This window comes from Heptranchias perlo, chromosome 23, assembly GCF_035084215.1.
Source record: "Heptranchias perlo isolate sHepPer1 chromosome 23, sHepPer1.hap1, whole genome shotgun sequence".
NCBI classification, from domain to species: Eukaryota; Metazoa; Chordata; class Chondrichthyes; order Hexanchiformes; family Hexanchidae; genus Heptranchias; species Heptranchias perlo.
In genome coordinates, this window is record NC_090347.1 from 44,849,997 (window position 1) to 44,872,545 (window position 22,549).

At 51.1% G+C, this 22,549-nt stretch overlaps 1 protein-coding gene across 2 annotated transcripts in view; it reads left to right on the forward strand.

The window, feature by feature from the left end:
- Nucleotides 1–22,549, forward strand: part of LOC137341293 (pre-mRNA splicing regulator USH1G-like) — a 72,753-nt gene that overhangs the window by 17,487 nt on the left and 32,717 nt on the right. The gene's annotated exons all lie outside the window — the stretch shown is intronic.

Here is a 22,549-nt window from a genome sequence, read left to right on the forward strand (position 1 = left end):
AACATGAGACCACCCATTTAAAGAAAAATGAGACCCCTGTATACAGACGGTGGGATCCCATAAACAAATAAGTAAGACCTCTGTAAATGAGGACCATAGGAGCCTCCCACTCCTCTCCTCTCCCTGAAGCCTGGTTCTTTCACTTTCCATTTTTCATTCTTTCTCTATCTTCCCATCCCCCCTCTATGCCCCTCTCTCTCCTCTTCTGCTCCGCTCTCTCTTTCTTTCTGTTTTTCTATCTTTGTCATCTCCTTTCTTTGTCATCTCTTTCCTGCTTTCTTTCTTTCTGTCCTCCCCCATCATCTCTTTCTTTCTGACTCTCTTCTGCTTCACTCTGCCTCTTTTAGGTCACAGTCCACCTTGTGAAAGATTCCATTATCTTCAAGGATATAAACCCTGCTTCCAAAGACCATTCCCCTGTGCACTCGGCTCCCGGGGGAGATCGGGCAGGGGTCACGGGGGGAGATCGGGCAGGGGTCACGGGGGGGGATCGGGCAGGGGTCACGGGGTGATCTCTCAGCAGTCACAGGGAGCGGAAGAGATATGATGGGTCACGGAGAGATCAGACAGAGGTCACGTTCGTGGGATGTGGGCGTCGCTGGCGAGGCCGGCATTTATTGCCTATCCCTAATTGCCCTTGAGAAGGTGGTGGTGAGCTGCCTTCTTGAACCACTGCAGTCCATTTGGTGAAGGTTCTCCCACAGTGCTGTTAGGAAGGGAGTTCCAGAATTTTGACCCAGTGACGATGAAGGAATGGCGATATATTTCCAAGTCGGGATGGTGTGTGACTTGGAGGGGAACGTGCAGCTGGTGTTATTCCCATGCGCCTGCTGCTCTTGTCCTTCTAGGTGGTAGAGGTCGCGGGTTTGGGAGGTGCTGTCGAAGAAGCCTTGGCGAGTTGCTGCAGTGCATCCTTTGGATGGTACACACTACAGCCACAGTGCGCCAGTGGTGAAGGGAGTGAATGTTTAGGGTGGTGGATGAGGTGCCAATCAAGCAGGTTGCTTTGTCCTGGATGGTGTCGAGCTTCTTGAGTGTTGTTGGAGCTGCACTCATCCAGGCAAGTGGAGAGTATTTCATCACACTCCTGACTTGTGCCTTGTCGATGGTGGAAAGGCTTTGGGGAGTCAGGAGGTGAGTCACTCGCCGCAGAATACCCAGCCTCTGACCTGCTCTTGTAGCCACACTATTTATATGGCTGGTCCAGTTAAGTTCAGACAGACCTAAAAGGGGACAGACAGGAGTCACGGGGGGAGATCTGACAGGGGTCACAGGGAGAAATCAGGCAGTGGTCACAGGGAGAGATCAGACAGGGGTCAGGGGGGGGAGTTCAGACAGGGGTCAGGGGGGAGTTCAGACAGGGGTCACGGGGAGAGATCGGACAGGGGTCACGGGGAGAGATCAGACAGGGGTCACGGGCAGAGATCAGACAGGGGTCACGGGCAGAGATCAGACAGGGGTCACGGGGAGAGATCTGACAGGGTTCACGGGAAGATCTGATGGGTCACAGTGAGGGGGAGAGATCTGATGGGTGTCACGGAAAGATCTGACGGGTCACAGAAAGGGGGAGAGATTTGACAGGGGTCACAGGGGGAGATCTGACAGGGGTCGCAGGGAGGGGGCGAAATCTGACAGGTCGCAGGGAGAGTTCATGGAATGCATTCAAGACAGTTTCCTAGAATAATCCTTCATAGAACCAATCAGGGCACAGGCTATTTTGGATCTTGTACTGTGTAATAAGACAGGGTTAATTAGTAATCTCATAGTAAAGGATCCCCTGGGTAAGAGTGATCATAATATGATAGAATTTCACATTGAGTTTGAGAGTGAAGTCAGAAACTTAAGTCAGAAACTAGAGTCTTAAGCTTAAATAAAGCCAATTACATAGGTATGAGGGACGAGTTGGTAAAGGTGGACTGGGAAATTAGATTAAAGGGGACAATGATAAATAAGCAATGGCAAACATTTAAAGAAATATTTCAACATTCTCAATGAATATACATTCCGTTGAGAAATAAAAACCGCACAGGAAAAGTGATTCATCTGTGGCTAAGTAAAGAAGTTAAGGATCGTATTAGATTAAAAGAAGAGGCCTATAATGTTGCCAAGAAGAGTAATAAGTCAAAGGATTGGGAGAGTTTTAGAAATCAGCAAAGGATGACCAAAAAATTGATAAAAAGGGAGAAAATTGAATATGAGAGTAAACTTGCAAGAAATATAAAAACAGATTGTAGGAGCTTCTACAAGTATGTAAAAAGGAAGAGAGAAGCAAAAGTAAATGTGGGTCCCTTAGAGGCTGAGACAGGAGAAATTATAATGGGGAATCAGGAAATGGCAGAGATGTTAAACAAATATTTTGTATCTGTCTTCACAGTAGAAGGCACAAAAAGCATACCGGAAACAGTGGGAAACCAAGGGGCTAATGAGAGTGAGGAACTTAAAGTAATTAATATCAGTAGAGGAAAAAGTACTTGAGAAACTAATGGGACTAAAAGCTGACAAATCCCCTGGACCTGATGGCCTACATCCCAGGGTTCTAAAAGAGGTGGCTGCAGAGATAGTGGATGCATTGGTTTTGATCTTCCAAAATTCCCTAGATTCTAGAACGGTCCCAGCGGATTAGAAGGTAGCAAATGTAACCCCGCTATTCAAGAAAGGAGAGAGAGAGGAAACAGGGAACTACAGGCCAGTTAGCCTGACATCAGTCATTGGGAAAATGCTGGAATCCATTATTAAGGAAGAGGTAACAGGGCACTTAGAAAATCATAATATGATTAGGCAGAGTCAACATGTTTTTATGAAAGGGAAATCATGTTTGACAAATTTATTACAGTTTTTTGAGGGTGTAACTAGCAGGGTAGATAAAGGGGAACCAGTGGATGTAGTATATTTGGATTTTCAAAAGGGATTCGATAAGGTGCCACTCAAAAGATTGTTACACAAGATAAGGGCTCATGAGATTGGGGGTAACATATTAGCATGGATAGAGGATTGGTTAACGGACAGGAATCAGAGAATAGGATCATTTTTAGGTTAGCAGGCTGTAACTAGTGGAGTGCCACAAGGATTGGTGCTTGAGCCTAAGTTATTTACAATCTATATTAATTATATTAATGACGTAGATGAAGGGACGAGTGTATCCAAGTTTGCTGACGATACAAAGCTAGGTGAGAAAGTAAGCTGTGAGGAGGACACAAAGAGTCTGCAAAGGGACAGTTTAAGTGAATGGGCGAGAAGGTGGCAGATGGAGTATAATGTGGGGAAATGTGAGGTTATTCACTTTGGTAGGAAGAATAGAAAAACAGAATATTTTTTAAATGATGAGAAACTATTAAATGTTGGTGTTCAGAGAGATTTAGGTGTCCTCGTACAAGAAACACAGAAAGTTAACACAGCGAGCAATTAGGAAGGCAAATGGCACGTTGGCCTTTATTGCAAGAGGGTTGGAGTACAAGAGTAAGGAAGTCTTACTACAATTGTACAGGGCTTTGGTGAGACCTCACCTGGAGTATTGTGTACAGTTTTGGTCTCTTTATCTAAGGAAGGATATATTTGCCTTGGAGGGGGTGCAACGAAGGTTCACTAGATTGATTCCTGGGATGAGAGGGTTGTTCTATGAGGAGAGATTGAGTAGAATGGGCCTATACTCTCTGGAGTTTAGAAGAATGAGAGGTGATTTCATTGAAAGATATAAGATTCTGAGGGGGCTTGACAGGGTAGATGCTAAATGGTTGTTCCCCCTGGCTGGAGAGTCTAGAACTAGGGGGATAGTCTCAGGATAAGGGGTCGGACATTTAGCTCCGAGATGAGAAGAAATTTCTTCACTCAGAGAGTTGTGAATCTTTAGAATTCTCTACCCCATAGAGCTGTGAATGATGAGTCATTGAGTATATTCAAGACTGAGATAGATGGATTATTGGACTCTAGGGGAATCAAGGGATATGGGGATCGGGTGGGAAAGTGGAGTTGAGGTTGAAGATCAGCCATGATCTGATTGAATGGCGGAGCAGTCTCGAGGGGCATAAGGCCTACTCCTGCTCCTATTTCTTATGTTCTTATGATAGATCAAACAGGGGTCACAGGGGGAGATCAGACAGGGGTCACAGGGAGCAGGAGAGAACTGACAGGGGTCACAGGGAGAGATCTGACAGGTTACAGGGATAGAACTGACAGGGGTCACGGGGAGATCTGACAGTGGTCACAGGGAGCGGGAGAGAACTGACACGGGTCACAGGGAGATCAGACAGGGGTCACGGGGGGAGATCAGACAGGGGTCCCGGGGGGGGAGATCAGACAGGGGTCCCGGGGGGAGATCAGACAGGGGTCCCGGGGGGGAGATCAGACAGGGGTCCCGGGGGGGAGATCAGACAGGGGTCCCGGGGGGGAGATCAGACAGGGGTCCCGGGGGGGAGATCAGACAGGGGTCCCGGGGGGGAGATCAGACAGGGGTCCCGGGGGGGAGATCAGACAGGGGTCCCGGGGGGGAGATCAGACAGGGGTCCCGGGGGGGAGATCAGACAGGGGTCCCGGGGGGGAGATCAGACAGGGGTCCCGGGGGGGAGATCAGACAGGGGTCCCGGGGGGGAGATCAGACAGGGGTCCCGGGGGGGAGATCAGACAGGGGTCCCGGGGGGGAGATCAGACAGGGGTCCCGGGGGGGAGATCAGACAGGGGTCCCGGGGGGGAGATCAGACAGGGGTCCCGGGGGGGAGATCAGACAGGGGTCCCGGGGGGGAGATCAGACAGGGGTCCCGGGGGGGAGATCAGACAGGGGTCCCGGGGGGGAGATCAGACAGGGGTCCCGGGGGGGAGATCAGACAGGGGTCCCGGGGGGGAGATCAGACAGGGGTCCCGGGGGGGAGATCAGACAGGGGTCCCGGGGGGGAGATCAGACAGGGGTCCCGGGGGGGAGATCAGACAGGGGTCCCGGGGGGGAGATCAGACAGGGGTCCCGGGGGGGAGATCAGACAGGGGTCCCGGGGGGGAGATCAGACAGGGGTCCCGGGGGGGAGATCAGACAGGGGTCCCGGGGGGGAGATCAGACAGGGGTCCCGGGGGGGAGATCAGACAGGGGTCCCGGGGGGGAGATCAGACAGGGGTCCCGGGGGGGAGATCAGACAGGGGTCCCGGGGGGGAGATCAGACAGGGGTCCCGGGGGGGAGATCAGACAGGGGTCCCGGGGGGGAGATCAGACAGGGGTCCCGGGGGGGAGATCAGACAGGGGTCCCGGGGGGGAGATCAGACAGGGGTCCCGGGGGGGAGATCAGACAGGGGTCCCGGGGGGGAGATCAGACAGGGGTCCCGGGGGGGAGATCAGACAGGGGTCCCGGGGGGGAGATCAGACAGGGGTCCCGGGGGGGAGATCAGACAGGGGTCCCGGGGGGGAGATCAGACAGGGGTCCCGGGGGGGAGATCAGACAGGGGTCCCGGGGGGGAGATCAGACAGGGGTCCCGGGGGGGAGATCAGACAGGGGTCCCGGGGGGGAGATCAGACAGGGGTCCCGGGGGGGAGATCAGACAGGGGTCCCGGGGGGGAGATCAGACAGGGGTCCCGGGGGGGAGATCAGACAGGGGTCCCGGGGGGGAGATCAGACAGGGGTCCCGGGGGGGAGATCAGACAGGGGTCCCGGGGGGGAGATCAGACAGGGGTCCCGGGGGGGAGATCAGACAGGGGTCCCGGGGGGGAGATCAGACAGGGGTCCCGGGGGGGAGATCAGACAGGGGTCCCGGGGGGGAGATCAGACAGGGGTCCCGGGGGGGAGATCAGACAGGGGTCCCGGGGGGGAGATCAGACAGGGGTCCCGGGGGGGAGATCAGACAGGGGTCCCGGGGGGGAGATCAGACAGGGGTCCCGGGGGGGAGATCAGACAGGGGTCCCGGGGGGGAGATCAGACAGGGGTCCCGGGGGGGAGATCAGACAGGGGTCCCGGGGGGGAGATCAGACAGGGGTCCCGGGGGGGAGATCAGACAGGGGTCCCGGGGGGGAGATCAGACAGGGGTCCCGGGGGGGAGATCAGACAGGGGTCCCGGGGGGGAGATCAGACAGGGGTCCCGGGGGGGAGATCAGACAGGGGTCCCGGGGGGGAGATCAGACAGGGGTCCCGGGGGGGAGATCAGACAGGGGTCCCGGGGGGGAGATCAGACAGGGGTCCCGGGGGGGAGATCAGACAGGGGTCCCGGGGGGGAGATCAGACAGGGGTCCCGGGGGGGAGATCAGACAGGGGTCCCGGGGGGGAGATCAGACAGGGGTCCCGGGGGGGAGATCAGACAGGGGTCCCGGGGGGGAGATCAGACAGGGGTCCCGGGGGGGAGATCAGACAGGGGTCCCGGGGGGGAGATCAGACAGGGGTCCCGGGGGGGAGATCAGACAGGGGTCCCGGGGGGGAGATCAGACAGGGGTCCCGGGGGGGAGATCAGACAGGGGTCCCGGGGGGGAGATCAGACAGGGGTCCCGGGGGGGAGATCAGACAGGGGTCCCGGGGGGGAGATCAGACAGGGGTCCCGGGGGGGAGATCAGACAGGGGTCCCGGGGGGGAGATCAGACAGGGGTCCCGGGGGGGAGATCAGACAGGGGTCCCGGGGGGGAGATCAGACAGGGGTCCCGGGGGGGAGATCAGACAGGGGTCCCGGGGGGGAGATCAGACAGGGGTCCCGGGGGGGAGATCAGACAGGGGTCCCGGGGGGGAGATCAGACAGGGGTCCCGGGGGGGAGATCAGACAGGGGTCCCGGGGGGGAGATCAGACAGGGGTCCCGGGGGGGAGATCAGACAGGGGTCCCGGGGGGGAGATCAGACAGGGGTCCCGGGGGGGAGATCAGACAGGGGTCCCGGGGGGGAGATCAGACAGGGGTCCCGGGGGGGAGATCAGACAGGGGTCCCGGGGGGGAGATCAGACAGGGGTCCCGGGGGGGAGATCAGACAGGGTTCCCGGGGGGGAGATCAGACAGGGTTCCCGGGGGGGAGATCAGACAGGGTTCCCGGGGGGGAGATCAGACAGGGTTCCCGGGGGGGAGATCAGACAGGGTTCCCGGGGGGGAGATCAGACAGGGTTCCCGGGGGGGAGATCAGACAGGGTTCCCGGGGGGGAGATCAGACAGGGTTCCCGGGGGGGAGATCAGACAGGGTTCCCGGGGGGGAGATCAGACAGGGTTCCCGGGGGGGAGATCAGACAGGGTTCCCGGGGGGGAGATCAGACAGGGTTCCCGGGGGGGAGATCAGACAGGGTTCCCGGGGGGGAGATCAGACAGGGTTCCCGGGGGGGAGATCAGACAGGGTTCCCGGGGGGGAGATCAGACAGGGTTCCCGGGGGGGAGATCAGACAGGGGCCCCGGGGGGGAGATCAGACAGGGGCCCCGGGGGGGAGATCAGACAGGGGCCCCGGGGGGGAGATCAGACAGGGGCCCCGGGGGGGAGATCAGACAGGGGCCCCGGGGGGGAGATCAGACAGGGGCCCCGGGGGGGAGATCAGACAGGGGCCCCGGGGGGGAGATCAGACAGGGGCCCCGGGGGGGAGATCAGACAGGGGCCCCGGGGGGGAGATCAGACAGGGGCCCCGGGGGGGAGATCAGACAGGGGCCCCGGGGGGGAGATCAGACAGGGGCCCCGGGGGGGAGATCAGACAGGGGCCCCGGGGGGGAGATCAGACAGGGGCCCCGGGGGGGAGATCAGACAGGGGCCCCGGGGGGGAGATCAGACAGGGGCCCCGGGGGGGAGATCAGACAGGGGCCCCGGGGGGGAGATCAGACAGGGGCCCCGGGGGGGAGATCAGACAGGGGTCACGGGGAGTGGGAGAGAATACTGGTCTGGAAGAATGGGTAAAGGCTGCTCCATGATTGGTCAAAAGCCTTTTGCAGTGCTGTTGGCCTGGGAACTTTAAACAGCTCAGTGGTGCTGAAGTGAAGCTTTGTTTACAAGGGGCAAATGGTGAGGAGCTGGCAGCCAGATGAAAGAAGGTGAGATTTTGCATTGGGCCAATAGGCTACTCAAAGGGATCATAGTGCACACTGTGGCTATTGTGATCATAGTGCACACTGTGGCTATTGTGATCATAGTGCACACTGTGGGTATTGTGATCATAGTGCACACTGTGGGTATTGTGATCATAGTGCACACTGTGGGTATTGTGATCATAGTGCACACTGTGGGTATTGTGATCATAGTGCACACTGTGGGTATTGTGATCATAGTGCACACTGTGGGTATTGTGATCATAGTGCACACTGTGGGTATTGTGATCATAGTGCACACTGTGGGTATTGTGATCATAGTGCCCACTGTGGGTATTGTGATCATAGTGCACACTGTGGGTATTGTGATCATAGTGCCCACTGTGGGTATTGTGATCATAGTGCACACTGGGTATTGTGATCATAGTGCCCACTGTGGGTATTGTGATCATAGTGCCCACTGTGGGTATTGTGATCATAGTGCACACTGGGTCTTGTGATCATAGTGCCCACTGTGAGTATTGTGATCATAGTGCCCACTGTGGGTATTGTGATCATAGTGCACACTGTGGGTATTGTGATCATAGTGCACACTGGGTATTGTGATCATAGTGCCCACTGTGGGTATTGTGATCATAGTGCACACTGTGGGTATTGTGATCATAGTGCACACTGTGGTTATTGTGATCATAGTGCACACTGTGGGTATTGTGATCATAGTGCACACTGTGGGTATTGTGATCATAGTGCACACTGTGGGTATTGTGATCATAGTGCACACTGTGGGTATTGTGATCATAGTGCACACTGTGGGTATTGTGATCATAGTGCACACTGTGGGTATTGGGATCATGTCAAGGATTGTCGACCAAGAGAGGGTCTTAGTCCATCTTAACGTCTGAAGGAAACGCAAGGTCCCACAAACAGCAGTGAGATCAATGGGCAATTAATCGTTTGAGGGATAAATATCAGCCAGGACACTGAGAAAACTCCCCTACTCTTCTTCCAATCATGCCGCGGGGGTCACCTGAACAGGCAGACTTGGCTTAGCATGTCACCTGAAAGATGGCACCTCTGACAGTGCAGCACTCCCTCACTACTGCACTGAAGTGTCAGCTTAGATTTTGTGCTCAAGTCTCTGGAGTGGGACTCAAAGCCACAACCTTCTGACATCAGAGACGAGAGTGCTACATACTGAGCCAAGGCTGACACTCACAGCAGAAGCTCTGGTTTCATGAATACCGTGTAGAATAGGAATAATGGGGTAGATTTTTAACCTACTGCCCAGGCGTAAAACCAGCAATGCCAATCGGCTGCCTGTTAAAGAAATCAACTTTTATTTTATTGACATCAGTGGAACTGATAACGGTCTGGTTTCAATAATGGGATGATCAGCAATGCTGGATTTACACCCGACAGCAAATTGATAATCTACCCCTCTGTTTCTAGTAGAACTACAGTCGTGTTTGGAACTTGGAGGACATTTCTGTTCAATCACACCCTCACCTCCACCTTTGATGCCCTTGTCCCCAGTAAAACCCTTACTTTCTCACACTCTAGTCATTCCCCCTGGTATGGTCCTCATCTCCGCTCCCTTAAGTCCAAGGGATGCAGAACTTGAACGTTTATGGTGGACAACTGGTTCAGCCATTCATCGTCAGAACTGGATGGACCACATAAAGCACTATCAGGTCCTGCTCTACTCTCTCAAAATAGCTCACTATTCCAGGATCATCCACTACAAACCTCCTTCTTAAACCCCTCTCCCCGCCCCCTCCATGCTCACCTTCTCTCCCCTGCCCGCTCCACCCTCACCTTCAACAAAAAGTACGAGGAGCTCATGGACTTCTTTGTCTCTAGGATTGAGACCATCCGTTCAGCTGCCTCTACTGCTTCCCTCCCTTCCCCTAGCCCACCAGGCCAAACATCCCCCAAGGTTGCTCCCTGCCCTAGCCCTGAACTCGCATCATTCTCCAGTTTCTCTCCTATCTCCCCTCATGCCCTCTCCAAGCTCATCTTGTCCACGAGACCCACCTCCTGCTCCCTCGACCCTATTCCCTCCAAACTGCTGACCACCCAACCTCCCTTCCTGGCCCTCATGTTAGCTGATATTGTAAATGGTTCCATCTCCTCAGGTACTGTCCCCCTCCCCATCACATCTGCCATCACACCACCCTCGTCAGAAAACCCACCCTTGACCCTCTATCCTTGCAAACTACTGCCTCATCTCCAACTCCCTTTCCTCTCCAAAGTCCTTGAACGTGTTGTCGCCTCCCAAATCCGTGCCCGTCTTTCCCACAACTCCGTGTTTGAATCCCTCCAATCAGGTTTCCGCCCCGTCACAGCACTGAAATGGCCCTTATCAAAGACACAAATGACATCCTCTGTCACTTGACCGTGGTGAACTATCCCTCCTCATCCTTCCCGACCTGTCTACAGCCTTTGACATGGTTGACCACACCATCCTCCTTTAATGCCTCTCCTCCGTTGTCCAGCTGGGTGGGACTGCCCTCATCTGGTTCCATTCCTATCTAGTCAGTCGTAGCCAGAGAACCACCAGCGATGGCTTCCCTTCCCGCTCCTGCACCGTTACCTCTGGAGTCCTCCAAGGATCTATCCTTGGTCCCCTCCTATTTCTCATCTACATGCTGCCCCTCGGTGACATCATCCAAAAATACATCAGGTTCCACATGTACGCTGATGACAACCAGCTCTTCCTCACCACCACCTCTCTCGACCCCTCCACTTCCTCTGATTTGTCACACTGCTTGTCCGACATTCAGTGTTGGATGAGCAGAAATTTCCTTCAATTAAATATTGGGTAGGCTGAAGCCATTGTCTTCAGTCCCCGCCACAAATTCCGTTCCCTAGCCGCCGACTCCATCCCTCTCCCTGACCACTGTTTGAGCCTGAACCAGACTGTTCATAACCTTGGCGTCCTACTTGATGCTGAGCTGAGCTTCAGTCCACATAGCCTCTCCATCATTAAAGCGCCTACTTCCACATCCCTAACATCACCCGTCTCCGCCCCGCCCTCAGCTCATCTGTTACTGAAACCTTCATCCATGCCTTTGTTACCTCTAAACGTGACTACTCCAATGCTCTCCTAGCTGGCCTCTCACCTTGCACCCTCAGTAAACTTGCACTCATCAAAACTCTGCTGCCCGTATCCTAACTCGCACCGAGTCCGGTTCACCCATTACCCCTGGTGCTCACTGACCTACATTGGCTTCCCGTCCGGCAACGCCTCGCTTTTCAAATTCCTCCATAGCCCCACCCCTCCCTATCTTAGGGATAAGGATAATAGTAGATTAAAGGAAGAGGTTTACAGTGTTGGCAAAAAAAATGGTAAGCCTGAGGATTGGGAGAGTTTTAGAAATCAGCAAAGGATGACCAAGAAATTGATAAAGAGGGAGAAAATTGAATATGAGAGTAAACTAGCAAGAAATATAAAAACAGATTGTAAGAGCTTCTACAGGTATGTTAAATGGAAGAGATTAGTGAAAGTAAACGTTGGTCCCTTAGAGGCAGAGACAGGAGAAATTATAATGGGGAATAAGAAAATGGCAGAGATGTTAAACAAATATTTTGTATTTGTCTTCACAATAGTGGGGAACCAAGGGTCTAATGAGAGTGAGGAACTTAAAGTAATTAAGATTAGTAAAGAAAAAGTACTGGAGAAATTAATGGGATGAAAAGCCGACAAATCCTCTGGATCTGATGCCCTACATCCTGGATTTTAAAAGAGGTGGCTGCAGAGATAGTTTGATCTTCTAGAATTCCCTAGTCTCTAGAACTGTCCCCGTGGATTGGAAGGTTGCAAATGTAACCCTTCTATTCAAGAAAGGAGGGAGAAAGAAAACAGGGAACTACAGGACAATTAGCCTGACATCAGTAGTTGGTAAAATGTTAGAATCTACTATTAAGGAAGTGGTAACAGGGCACTTAGAAAATCATAATATGATTAGACAGATTCAACATGGTTTTATGAAAGGGAAACCATGTTTAACAAATCTATTAATCAAAGAGAGAGTATGAGAATAGACTGGCGGCCAACATCAAAGGGAATCCAAAAGTCTTCTACAGGCATGTAAACAGTAAACGGGTAGTAAGAGGAGAGGGTGGGGCCGATTAGTGACCATAAAGGAGATCTATTCATGGAGGCAGAGGGGATGGCCGAGGTACTAAATGAGTACTTTCCATCTGTCTTTACCAAGGAAGAAGATGCTGCCAGAGTCTCAGTAAAGGAAGATATAGTTGAGATACTGGATGGGCTGAAAATTGATAAAGAAGAGGTACTTGCAAGGCTACCTGTACTTAAAGTAGATATGTCACCCGGTCCGGATGGGATGCATCCTAGGTTGCTGAGGGAAGTAAGGGTGGAAATTGCGGAGGTACTGGCCATAATCTTCCAAACATCCTTAGATACGGGGGTGGTGCCAGAGGACTGGAGAATTGCAAATGTCACACCCTTGTTCAAAAAAGGGTGTAAGGATAAACCCAGCAACTACAGGCCAGTCAGTTTAACCTCAGTGGTGGGGAAACTTTTAGAAACGATAATCTGGGAAAGAATTAACAGTCACTTGGACGAGTGTGGATTGATTAGGGAAAGCCAGCACAGATTTGTTAAAGGCAAATCGTGTTTAACTAACCTGATAGAGTTTTTTGATGAGTCATAGAGTCATAGAGTTATACAGCACGGATAGAGGCCCTTCGGCCCATCGTGTCCGCGCCGGCCATCAAGCCCTGTCTACTCTAATCCCATATTCCAGCATTTGGTCCATAGCCTTGTATGCTATGGCATTTCAAGTGCTCATCCAAATGCTTCTTGAATGTTGTGAGGGTTCCTACCTCCACAACCCTTTCAGGCAGTGAGTTCCAGACTCCAACCACCCTCTGGGTGAAAAAGTTCTTTCTCAAATCCCCTCTAAACCTCCCGCCTTTTACCTTGAATCTATGTCCCCTTGTTATAGAACCCTCAACGAAGGGAAAAAGCTCCTTAGTATCCATCCTATCTGTGCCCCTCATAATTTTGTACACCTCAATCATGTCCCCCCTCAGCCTCCTCTGCTCCAAGGAAAACAAACCCAATCTTCCCAGTCTCTCTTCATAGCTGAAGCGCTCCAGCCCTGGTAACATCCTGGTGAATCTCCTCTGCACCCTCTCCAAAGCGATCACATCCTTCCTGTAGTGTGGCGACCAGAACTGCACACAGTACTCCAGCTGTGGCCTAACCAGTGTTTTATACAGCTCCATCATAACCTCCTTGCTCTTATATTCTATGCCTCGGCTAATAAAGGCAAGTATCCCATATGCCTTCTTTACCACCTTATCTACCTGTTCCGCCGCCTTCAGGGATCTGTGAACTTGCACACCAAGATCCCTCTGACCCTCTGTCTTGCCTAGGGTCCTCCCATTCATTGTGTATTCCCTTGCCTTGTTAGTCCCTCCAAAGTGCATCACCTCGCACTTTTCCGGGTTAAATTCCATTTGCCACTGTTCTGCCCATCTGACCAACCCATCTATATCGTCCTGCAGACTGAGGCTATCCTCCTCGCTATTTACCACCCTACCAATTTTTGTATCATCAGCGAACTTACTGATCATACCTTTTACATTCATATCCAAGTCATTAATGTAGACCACAAACAGCAAGAGAGGGTAGATGAGGGCAATGGGGTTGATGTGGTGAATATGGAGTTTCAAAAGGCGTTTGATAAAGTCTGGAAGGCTTATCATCAAGATTGCGGCCATGGAATAAAGGGGGCAGTAGCAATTTGGATACAGAATTGGCTCAGGGGCAGGAAACAGACAGTATTGGTGAATGGTTGTTTTTCTGACTGGAGGGAGGTGCACAGTGGTGTTCCCCAGGGGTCGGTACTAGGACCACTGCTTTTCTTGATATATATTAATGACTTGGGCTTGGGTGTACAGGGCACAATTTCAAAATTTGCAGATGACACAAAACTTGGAAGGGTAGTAAACAGTGAGGAGGATAGTGATAGACTTCAAGAGGATATAGACAGGCTGGTGGAATGGGCAGACACGTGGCAGATGAAATTTAATGCAGAAAAATGCGAAGTGATACATTTCAGTAGGAAGAACGAGGAGAGGCAATATAAACTAGAGGGCACAATTCTAAAAGGGGTACAGGAACAGAGAGATCGGGGGTATATGTGCACAAATCATTGAAGGTGGCAGGGCAGGTTGAGAAAGCGGTTAAAAAAGCATACGGGACCCTGGGCTTCATAAATAGAGGCATAGAGCACAAAAGTATGGAAGTCATGATGAACCTTTATAAAACACTGGTTCGGCCACAACTGGAGTATTGTGTCCAGTTCTGGGCACCACATTTTAGGAAAGATGTGAAGGTCTTAGAGAGGTTGCAGAAGAGATTTACTAGAATGATTCCAGAGATGAGGGACTTTAGTTACGTGGATAGACTGGAGAAGCTGGGATTGCTCTCCTTGGACAGAGATGGTTGCGGCGAGATTTAATAGAGGCATTCAAAATCATGAAGGGTCTAAACAGAGTAGATAGAGAGAAACTGTTCCTATTGGCGGAAGGGTCAAGAACCAGAGGGCGTAGATTTAAGGTGATTTGCAGAAGAACCAAAGGTGACATGAGGAAAAACTTTTTTACACAGCGAGTGGTTATGATCTGGAATGCACTGCCCGAGGGGGTGGTGGAGGCAGATTCAATCGTGGCCTTCAAAAGGGAACTGGATAAGTACTTGAAAAGAAAAAAATGTACAGGGCTACGGGGATAGGGTGGGGGAGTGGGACTAGCTGGATTGCTCTTGCATAGAGCCGGTGTGGACTCGATGGGCCGAATGGCCTCCTTCCATGCTGTAACCTTTCTATGATTCTATTAGAGTTATTTGAGGGTGTTACTAGCAGGGTAGATAAGGGGGAGCCAGTGGATGTAATATATTTGGATTTTCAAAAGGCATTTGATAAGGTGCCACATAAGAGGTTGTTACAAAAGATTAGGGCTCATGGGATTGGGGGTAATACATTAGCATGGATAGAGGATTGGTTAACGGACAGAAAACAGAGAGTAGGAATAAACGGGTCATTTTCAGGTTGGCAGTTTGTAACTAGTGGGGTGCTGCAAGGATCAGTGCTTGGGCCTCAGCTGTTTACAATATATATCAATGACTTAGATGAGGGGACCGAGTGTAATGTTTTCTGATAATACAAAGCTAGGTGGGAAAGTAAGCTATGAGGAGGATATAAAGAGGTTGCAAAGGGATATAGACAGGTTAAGTGAGTGGGCAAGAAGGTGACAGATGGAGTATAATGTGGGGAAATGTGAGATTATCCACTTTGGTAGGAAGTCTGGAAAAGCAGAATATTTTTTAGAAGGTGAGAGCCTAAGAAATGATGGTATTCAGAGAGATTTGGATGTCCTTGTACACGAATCACAGAAAGTTAACATGCAGGTACAGCAAGCAATTAGTAAGGCAAATGGTATCTTAGCCTTTATTGCAAGAGGTTTGGAGTATAAGATTAAGGAGGTTATATTATATAGGGTTCTGGTGAGACCACACCTGGAGCACTGTGTATAGTTTTGGTCTCCTTACCTAAGGGAGGATATACTTGCCTTAGAGGGGGTGCAACGAAGGTTCACTAGATTAATTCCTGGGATGAGAGGGTTGTCCTGTGAGGAGAGATTGAGTAGAATGGGCCTATACTCTCTGGAGTTTAGAAGAATGAGAGGTGATCTCATTGAAACGTATAACATTCTTAGAGGGCTTGACAGGGTAGATGCTGAGATAATGTTTCCCCGGCTGGAGAGTCTAGAACTAGGGGTCAGTCTCAAGATAAGGGGTCGGCCATTTAGGACCGAGGTGAGGAAAAATTTCTTCACTCAAAGAGTTGTGAATCTTTGGAATTCTCTACCCCAAAGGGCTGTGGATGCTCAGTCGTTGAGTATATTCAAGACTGAGATTGATAGATATTTGGACACCAAGGGAATCAAGGGATATGGGGATAGGGCAGGAAAGTGGAATTGAGGTTGAAGATCAGCCGTGGTCTTATTGAATGGTGGAGCAGGCTCGAGGGGCTGTATGGCCTACTCCTGCTCCTATTTCTTATGTTCTTATGTTCTTATCTCTGTAACCTCCTCCAGCAGTACCACCCGCCGAGATCTCTGTGCCCCTCTAATTCTGGCCTCTTGTGCAACCCCAGTTTACTTCACAACTGGCGGCCTTACCTTCAGCTGACTAGGCCCTAAGCTCTGGAATTCCCTCCCAAATCCTCTCCTCTCTACCTCTCTCTCCTTCCTTAAAGGCTACCTCTTTAACCAAACTACCTGTCCTAATATCTGCTGATGTGGCAAGGTTTCAAATTTTGTCTGATAACGATCCTGTGAAGTGTCTCAGGGCGTTTTACTATGTTAAAGGCGCTATATAAATTCAAGTTGTTTTTGTTGTTGTCAGTGTGTAAAGTTATTACTGGGGTGGGAGGTCAGTGTGTGAGGTTATTACTGGGAATGGGAGGTCAGTGTGTGAGGTTATTACTGGGAATGGGAGGTCAGTGTGTGAGGTTATTACTGCGGGTATGAGGTCAGTGTGTGAGATTATTACTGCGGGTGTGAGGTCAGTGTGTGAGATTATTACTTTGGGTGGGAGGACAGTGTGTGAGGTGATTACTGGAGGTGGGAGGTCAGTGTGTGAGGTTATTACTGTGGGTGTGAGGTCATTGTGTGAGGTTATTACTGTGGGTCTGAGGTCAGTGTGTGAGGTCATTACTACGGCTGTGAGGTCAGTGTGTGTGGTTATTACTGCAGGTGTGAGGCCAGTGTGAGGTTGTTACTGGGGGAATGAGGTCAGTGTGTGAGTTTATTACTAGTTGTGTGAGGTCATTGTGTGAGGTTATTACTTGGGGTGTGAAGTCAGTGTGAGATTATTACTGTGGGTCTGAGGTCAGTGTGTGAGGTTATTACTGCGGGTGTGAAGTCAGTGTGTGAGGTCATTACTGCGGGTGTGAAGTCAGTGTGAGATTATTACTGTGGGTCTGAGGTCAGTGTGTGAGGTTATTACTGCAGATGTGAGGTCAGTGTGTGAGATTATTACTGGTGGTGTGAGGTCAGTGTGTGAGATTATTACTGTGGGTCTGAGGTCAATGTATGAGGTTATTACTGCAGATGTGAGGTCAGTGTTTGAGGTTATTACTGGTGGTGTGAGGTCAGTGTGTGAGATTATTACTGGTGGTGTGAGGTCAGTGTGTGAGGTTATTACTGCAGATGTGAGGTCAGTGTGTGAGATTATTACTGGTGGTGTGAGGTCAGTGTGTGAGATTATTACTGTGGGTCTGAGGTCAATGTGTGAGGTTATTACTGCAGGTGTGAGGTCAGTGTGTGAGATTATTACTGTGGGTCTGAGGTCAACGTGTGAGGTTATTACTGCAGATGTGAGGTCAGTGTGTGAGGTTATTACTGCAGGTGTAAGGTCAGTGTGTGAGGTTATTACTGCGGGTCTGAGGTCAATGTGTGAGGTTATTACTGCAGATGTGAGGTCAATGTGTGAGGTTATTACTGCAGATGTGAGGTCAGTGTGTGAGGTTATTACTGCGGGTCTGAGGTCAATGTGTGAGGTTATTACTGCAGATGTGAGGTCAATGTGTGAGGTTATTACTGCAGATGTGAGGTCAATGTGTGAGGTTATTGCTGCAGATGTGAGGTCAGTGTGTGAGGTTATTACTGCGGGTCTGAGGTCAGTGTGTGAGGTCATTACTACGGGTGTCCGGTCAGTGTGTGAGATTATTACTGCGGGTCTGAGGTCAGTGTGTGAGGTTATTACTGCGGGTCTGAGGTCAGTGTGTGAGGTTATTACTGCGGGTCTGAGGTCAATGTGTGAGGTTATTACTGCGGGTCTGAGGTCAGTGTGTGAGATTATTACTGCGGGTGTCCGGTCAGTGTGTGAGATTATTACTGCGGGTGTCCGGTCAGTGTGTGAGGTTATTACTGCGGGTGTCCGGTCAGTGTGTGAGGTTATTACTGCGGGTGTCCGGTCAGTGTGTGAGGTTATTACTGCGGGTCTGAGGTCAGTGTGTGCGGGTGTAACTACAACAACTGTGTGTCTGCTTCTGTTTCTGCCCACTTACAATGGGGTATTTCTGTACGGTTACTTATGGTTAATTGGGTTCCTGGTCACTGTGGGGTGGTGTTACTGAGCCGCCCTGACCAGGAAAGTCCAAGGTCCAGTCCTATTCTCCGTTTTTCCAATGCCGCTCTGCTAATTTCCAAGTTTCCCCAGTGCAATACTCCCCGTGTTATACAATATTAACTCGCACCAAGTGTTATGCACCCATCACCCCTGTGCTCACTGACCTACATTGACTCCCAGTCCGGCATCACTAAACTTTAAAATTCTCATACTTTTGTTGAAATCCCTCCATAGCCTCGCCCCTCCCTATCTCTGTAACCTCCTCCAGCCCTACAAGTCTCCGAGATCTCTGTCCTCCAATTTTGGCCTCTTGCACATCCCCGATTTCCCTAGTTCCACCATTGGCGACCATGCCTTCAGCTGCCTAGGCCCTAACCTCTGGAATTCCCTCCCCTCACCTTCCCTCTCTGCTCCATTGTTCCCCACCTTGATGTACGTGCTCTAGATCCTGATATTACAGTACGGGCCGAGATTTTGGAGTGTGCAGATTGCTCATCAACATCTGGTATTTGGGGCAGAATTCCCTTCCACACCATTACTCGAAGCTTGCCATTTTTTGGTTGGGGGGGTGGGGGGGATAGAGGATCACCCCTCCATCTGCTGCCCCTACATCAAGTGTCTGGGGGCGTTCCTGGGCTACCCCAAGAATTCCGCATGATCTGCCCCAGTAAAGTCTGAATGGAACTTCCATCAGCTGAGATCTGCCCTGGGTGCTGTTTGGACCTTCTGATAGTCCCCAGACCTCCCGATCCAAGGTGGGAGCTGATTTGATTGCCATTTGCCTGGGATAGAATGAGCTCCCTTCCAATACGAAGACTCTTACTACTTGAGTTCTCCTTGGCCTCGGGGGGATCCTCAGTCAGACTAGCTGTGGGCCGCCTCCCCTTACAAGGGCGGATCGAGGTGGCCGTGCTCAAGCCCCTTGCAGGTCCCGGCGGCCCGTACGACTGCGACCCTGTCTCTTTTCAGTTCAGGGGCAGGATCTTCGTGCATGTCTATGGGGGTCCTTATCTTGTGTCGGTGGAGTGAGACCCATCGCGCCCATTTGACAATACTTGCAGCCAAATGCAGCGAGGGTCACACGCAGGCGAGCTTGGTGATAGGACCGGGGTCTTCCCTGGTTACAGGGTACTAGGGGCTTGCAGGGAGGGAGATGAGGTTGACTCATTGTTGGTACTGTGGGGCCTTTCTCCTTGGCAGGTCCCCTGAGGGTGGTCGGGTTGTTGGTGGTTGGGTGGGTGGGAGACTGGGCTGCAGGAAGGGGCCCCGAACCCACTGGTATTTCTCCAGCTCCTGACTGGTAGATGTATGTTGTAGGGGGTGTTGGATTGAGCCTTGACATGGGGTAGGGGGTGGTGTATCTTCTTGTTGCTGGGAGCGAGGTTTCTTTGTGAGCTTCCAAGTTGGAGGAGTTCCTTTCGCTGCTGGGTACAGAGCCTTGGTTAGTTGTGCAGTGCTCTGGTTAGAACCCATCAGGAGTACTACATTCAGTTCTGGGTACTACACCTCAGGTAGGATAAATTGGCCTTGGATGGGGTGCAGCCTGTGAATGATCATCAACCGGGGCCAAATGGGATAAATTATGAGGACAGGTTGCATAGACTAGGCTTGTATTCCCTTGAGTTTAGAAGGTTGAGGGGAGATCTAATTGAGGTATTTAAAAATTATAAAGGGATTTGATCGGGTAAATACAGAGAAACTATTATCTCTGGTGGGGGAATTGAGAACAAGGAGCACAATCTCATTAGAGCTAGGCCGTTCAGGAGTGAAATCAGGAAGCACTTTTTCACACAAAAGTAGTGGAAATCTGGAAAACGTTCCCCCAAAAGGCTGTGGCCGCTGGGGGACAATTGGAGCTTTCAAGACTGAGATTGAAAGATTTTTGTTGGGTAAGGTTATCAAGGGATATGGAGCAATGGAGTTAAGATACAGATCAGCCATGATCTAATTGAATGGCGGAATGGGCTCGAGAGCCTGTTCCTATGTTCCTATGTATTAGACTGAGTGCTCATGGGCTTGGCCCAGACTGAAGGTTAGTCCCGTCGTGCCTCCAGTGGCCCCCAGAACCTCTGTGCAGAAGGGCTGGAGGATGGGGCAGGATTAGAATGTGTGCTCTTGTGGCCACAGTTTCACCAGCACTCATTGCCCAGTTTAGGTGCAATCCTGTGCAAGGTGAGGGATGTGCGGTGCAGGATTCGGAGTTGGCCTTTTCTTATTCTACTAGAGGTGGTAGTCATTAGGCCTGATCTCCGGGCCCCCTTCCAATCTTCTCTGGGGACGAGCGCCTTAAGTCATCTTCCCAGGAACCAATTAGGTCTTCTGTGTTGACTGGTGTCAAGGTGGACAGTATTGAGCAGGGGACGAGACGTCCCAGGAGAGCGGCTGTAACAGGGGTGGGCTTGCGTTGGGTTTTATAGAGCAAGGGGTGAGGCACTGGTAGATCTGGAGATAGTGGAAGTGGCCTTGTTGGGGGAGGTGAGGGCTGATTTGTTAGCTGCTGGAAGGACATGATCCAGTCTTAGGTAGGAGCTGTTCACCCAGCCTGGTGACATCTTCATCATGACACTCCTTGAAGCTGACACGGAAGGTCACTTTTTGTGCCATCGTGGAGAATGAGCCAAGGGGCACATTGGCACCTTCAGGTCGTCGGTCAGTGATACAGTTGGGTTCATCTGTGCTCCCATTGGTCCTCTGTAAGGGCTTGTAGCGGACAACATTTGCCTCCAGAGGCCTTGTTCCAGGCAGCGACGCCTTGCACTAGTGCAGGGACACTCCGCACATCTTCTTATTTAAGGAGTTGGACCCTTCTCAGGCATAAACGTGGCCACCTTCCTGCCCAGGAAAACCGGGCAATAACAACAACAACAACTTGCATTTATATAGCGCCTTTAACATAGTAAAACGTCCCAAGGGGCTTCACAGGAGCCCAATCAGACAAAAATTGACACCGAGCAAAAGAAGAAGACATTAGGACAGGTGACCAAAAGCTTGCTCAAAGAGGTAAGCTTTAAGCAGCGTCTCAAAGGAGGAGAGAGAAGTAGAGAGGTTTAGGTCCCTCAACCAACATCAATAAAACAGATAATCTGGTCAATTATCTCATTGCTGTTTGTGGAATCTTGCTGTGCACAAACTGGCTGCCGAGTTTCCTACATTACAACAGTGACCACACTTTAAAAGTACTTCATTGGCTGTAAAGTGCTTTGGGACATCCTGAAGCCGTGAAAGACGCAAAATAAATGCAAGTCTTTCTTTCTTTAGGAAGGGATTTCCTGAGTTTCAAGCCTAGACGACTGAAGGTACGTCCGCCAATGGTGGGGCGAAGGGAGTGGGGGATGGTCGAGAGTTTGTCAAGGTCCCAGAGCGAGGATGGAAGGTTCAGAGAGGCGGGAGAGCCCACTCACCTTCAGGGAGCTCGCTGTCCCCGGGACAATGAGTTGGAGAGACTGTTCCGTCTGTCCAAGACACTGGGCCAGGGAGCTGGGTTTCGGTGTCAGAATCCATGGAGTAGATTTTTGTCTGTACCCCCCGGGTATTAAACTTCGCTTGGGTGGGATGCAGAGAGGGAAATTGGGCCAGTGCGAATCCCCCTGCCCAATATTCCTCTCTGCTCTCTGCTCAGGTGATGCTTAATGCTCAGTGGATAACTCTACTCCCCAGGCTCTGTTAATAAATCACAGAAGCAAAAGAATTTGCCATAAAAATTGATTTTATTTTAAGAAGGAGACTTTTTGCTGGTCAGTTCGAAATCGATGAGGAGAGTTTACTGCTCCGTGTGTGCTGGTCAGAGTCATTCCTCAACACTGGTGTCCTTTAGGGACAGATTAACGTCAGAAATCCAATTGCACCATGTTTATTATCTCCCAGACTCCAGTATATAACCCGCTAAACACAGGGAAGCTCTTTGCGAGACCAATAGATTCTAAGGTCACACACACAATAAACTGTTACTCAGCAAACACAATTACCAGCTTCCTGCAAACGCAGAATGTGACATCTTTATAGAATCTGAACATGAGGCGACAAGAGAGACTTGGCTGAGATTTATTGGTCACACAGAGAGCTTCCTGTTTAAACCTTCCAACACATAACCTGCAGCAGTTTTAAAGCATATGTGACTTTATTATTTGATAAAAATCCCTCCCATCCCCTCCTGAAGGCACTGACTCTCGCTGGGGTGCAGTTCCACAGGCACTGACTCTCGCTGGGGTGCAGTTCCACAGGCACTGACTCTCGCTGGGGTGCAGTTCCACAGGCACTGACTCTCGCTGGGGTGCAGTTCCACGGGCACTGACTCTCGCTGGGGTACAGTTCCATGGGCACTGACTCTCGCTGGGGTACAGTTCCACGGGCACTGACTCTCTGGGGTACAGTTCCATGGGCACTGACTCTCGCTGGAATACAGTTCCATGGGCACTGACTCTCTCTCTGGTACA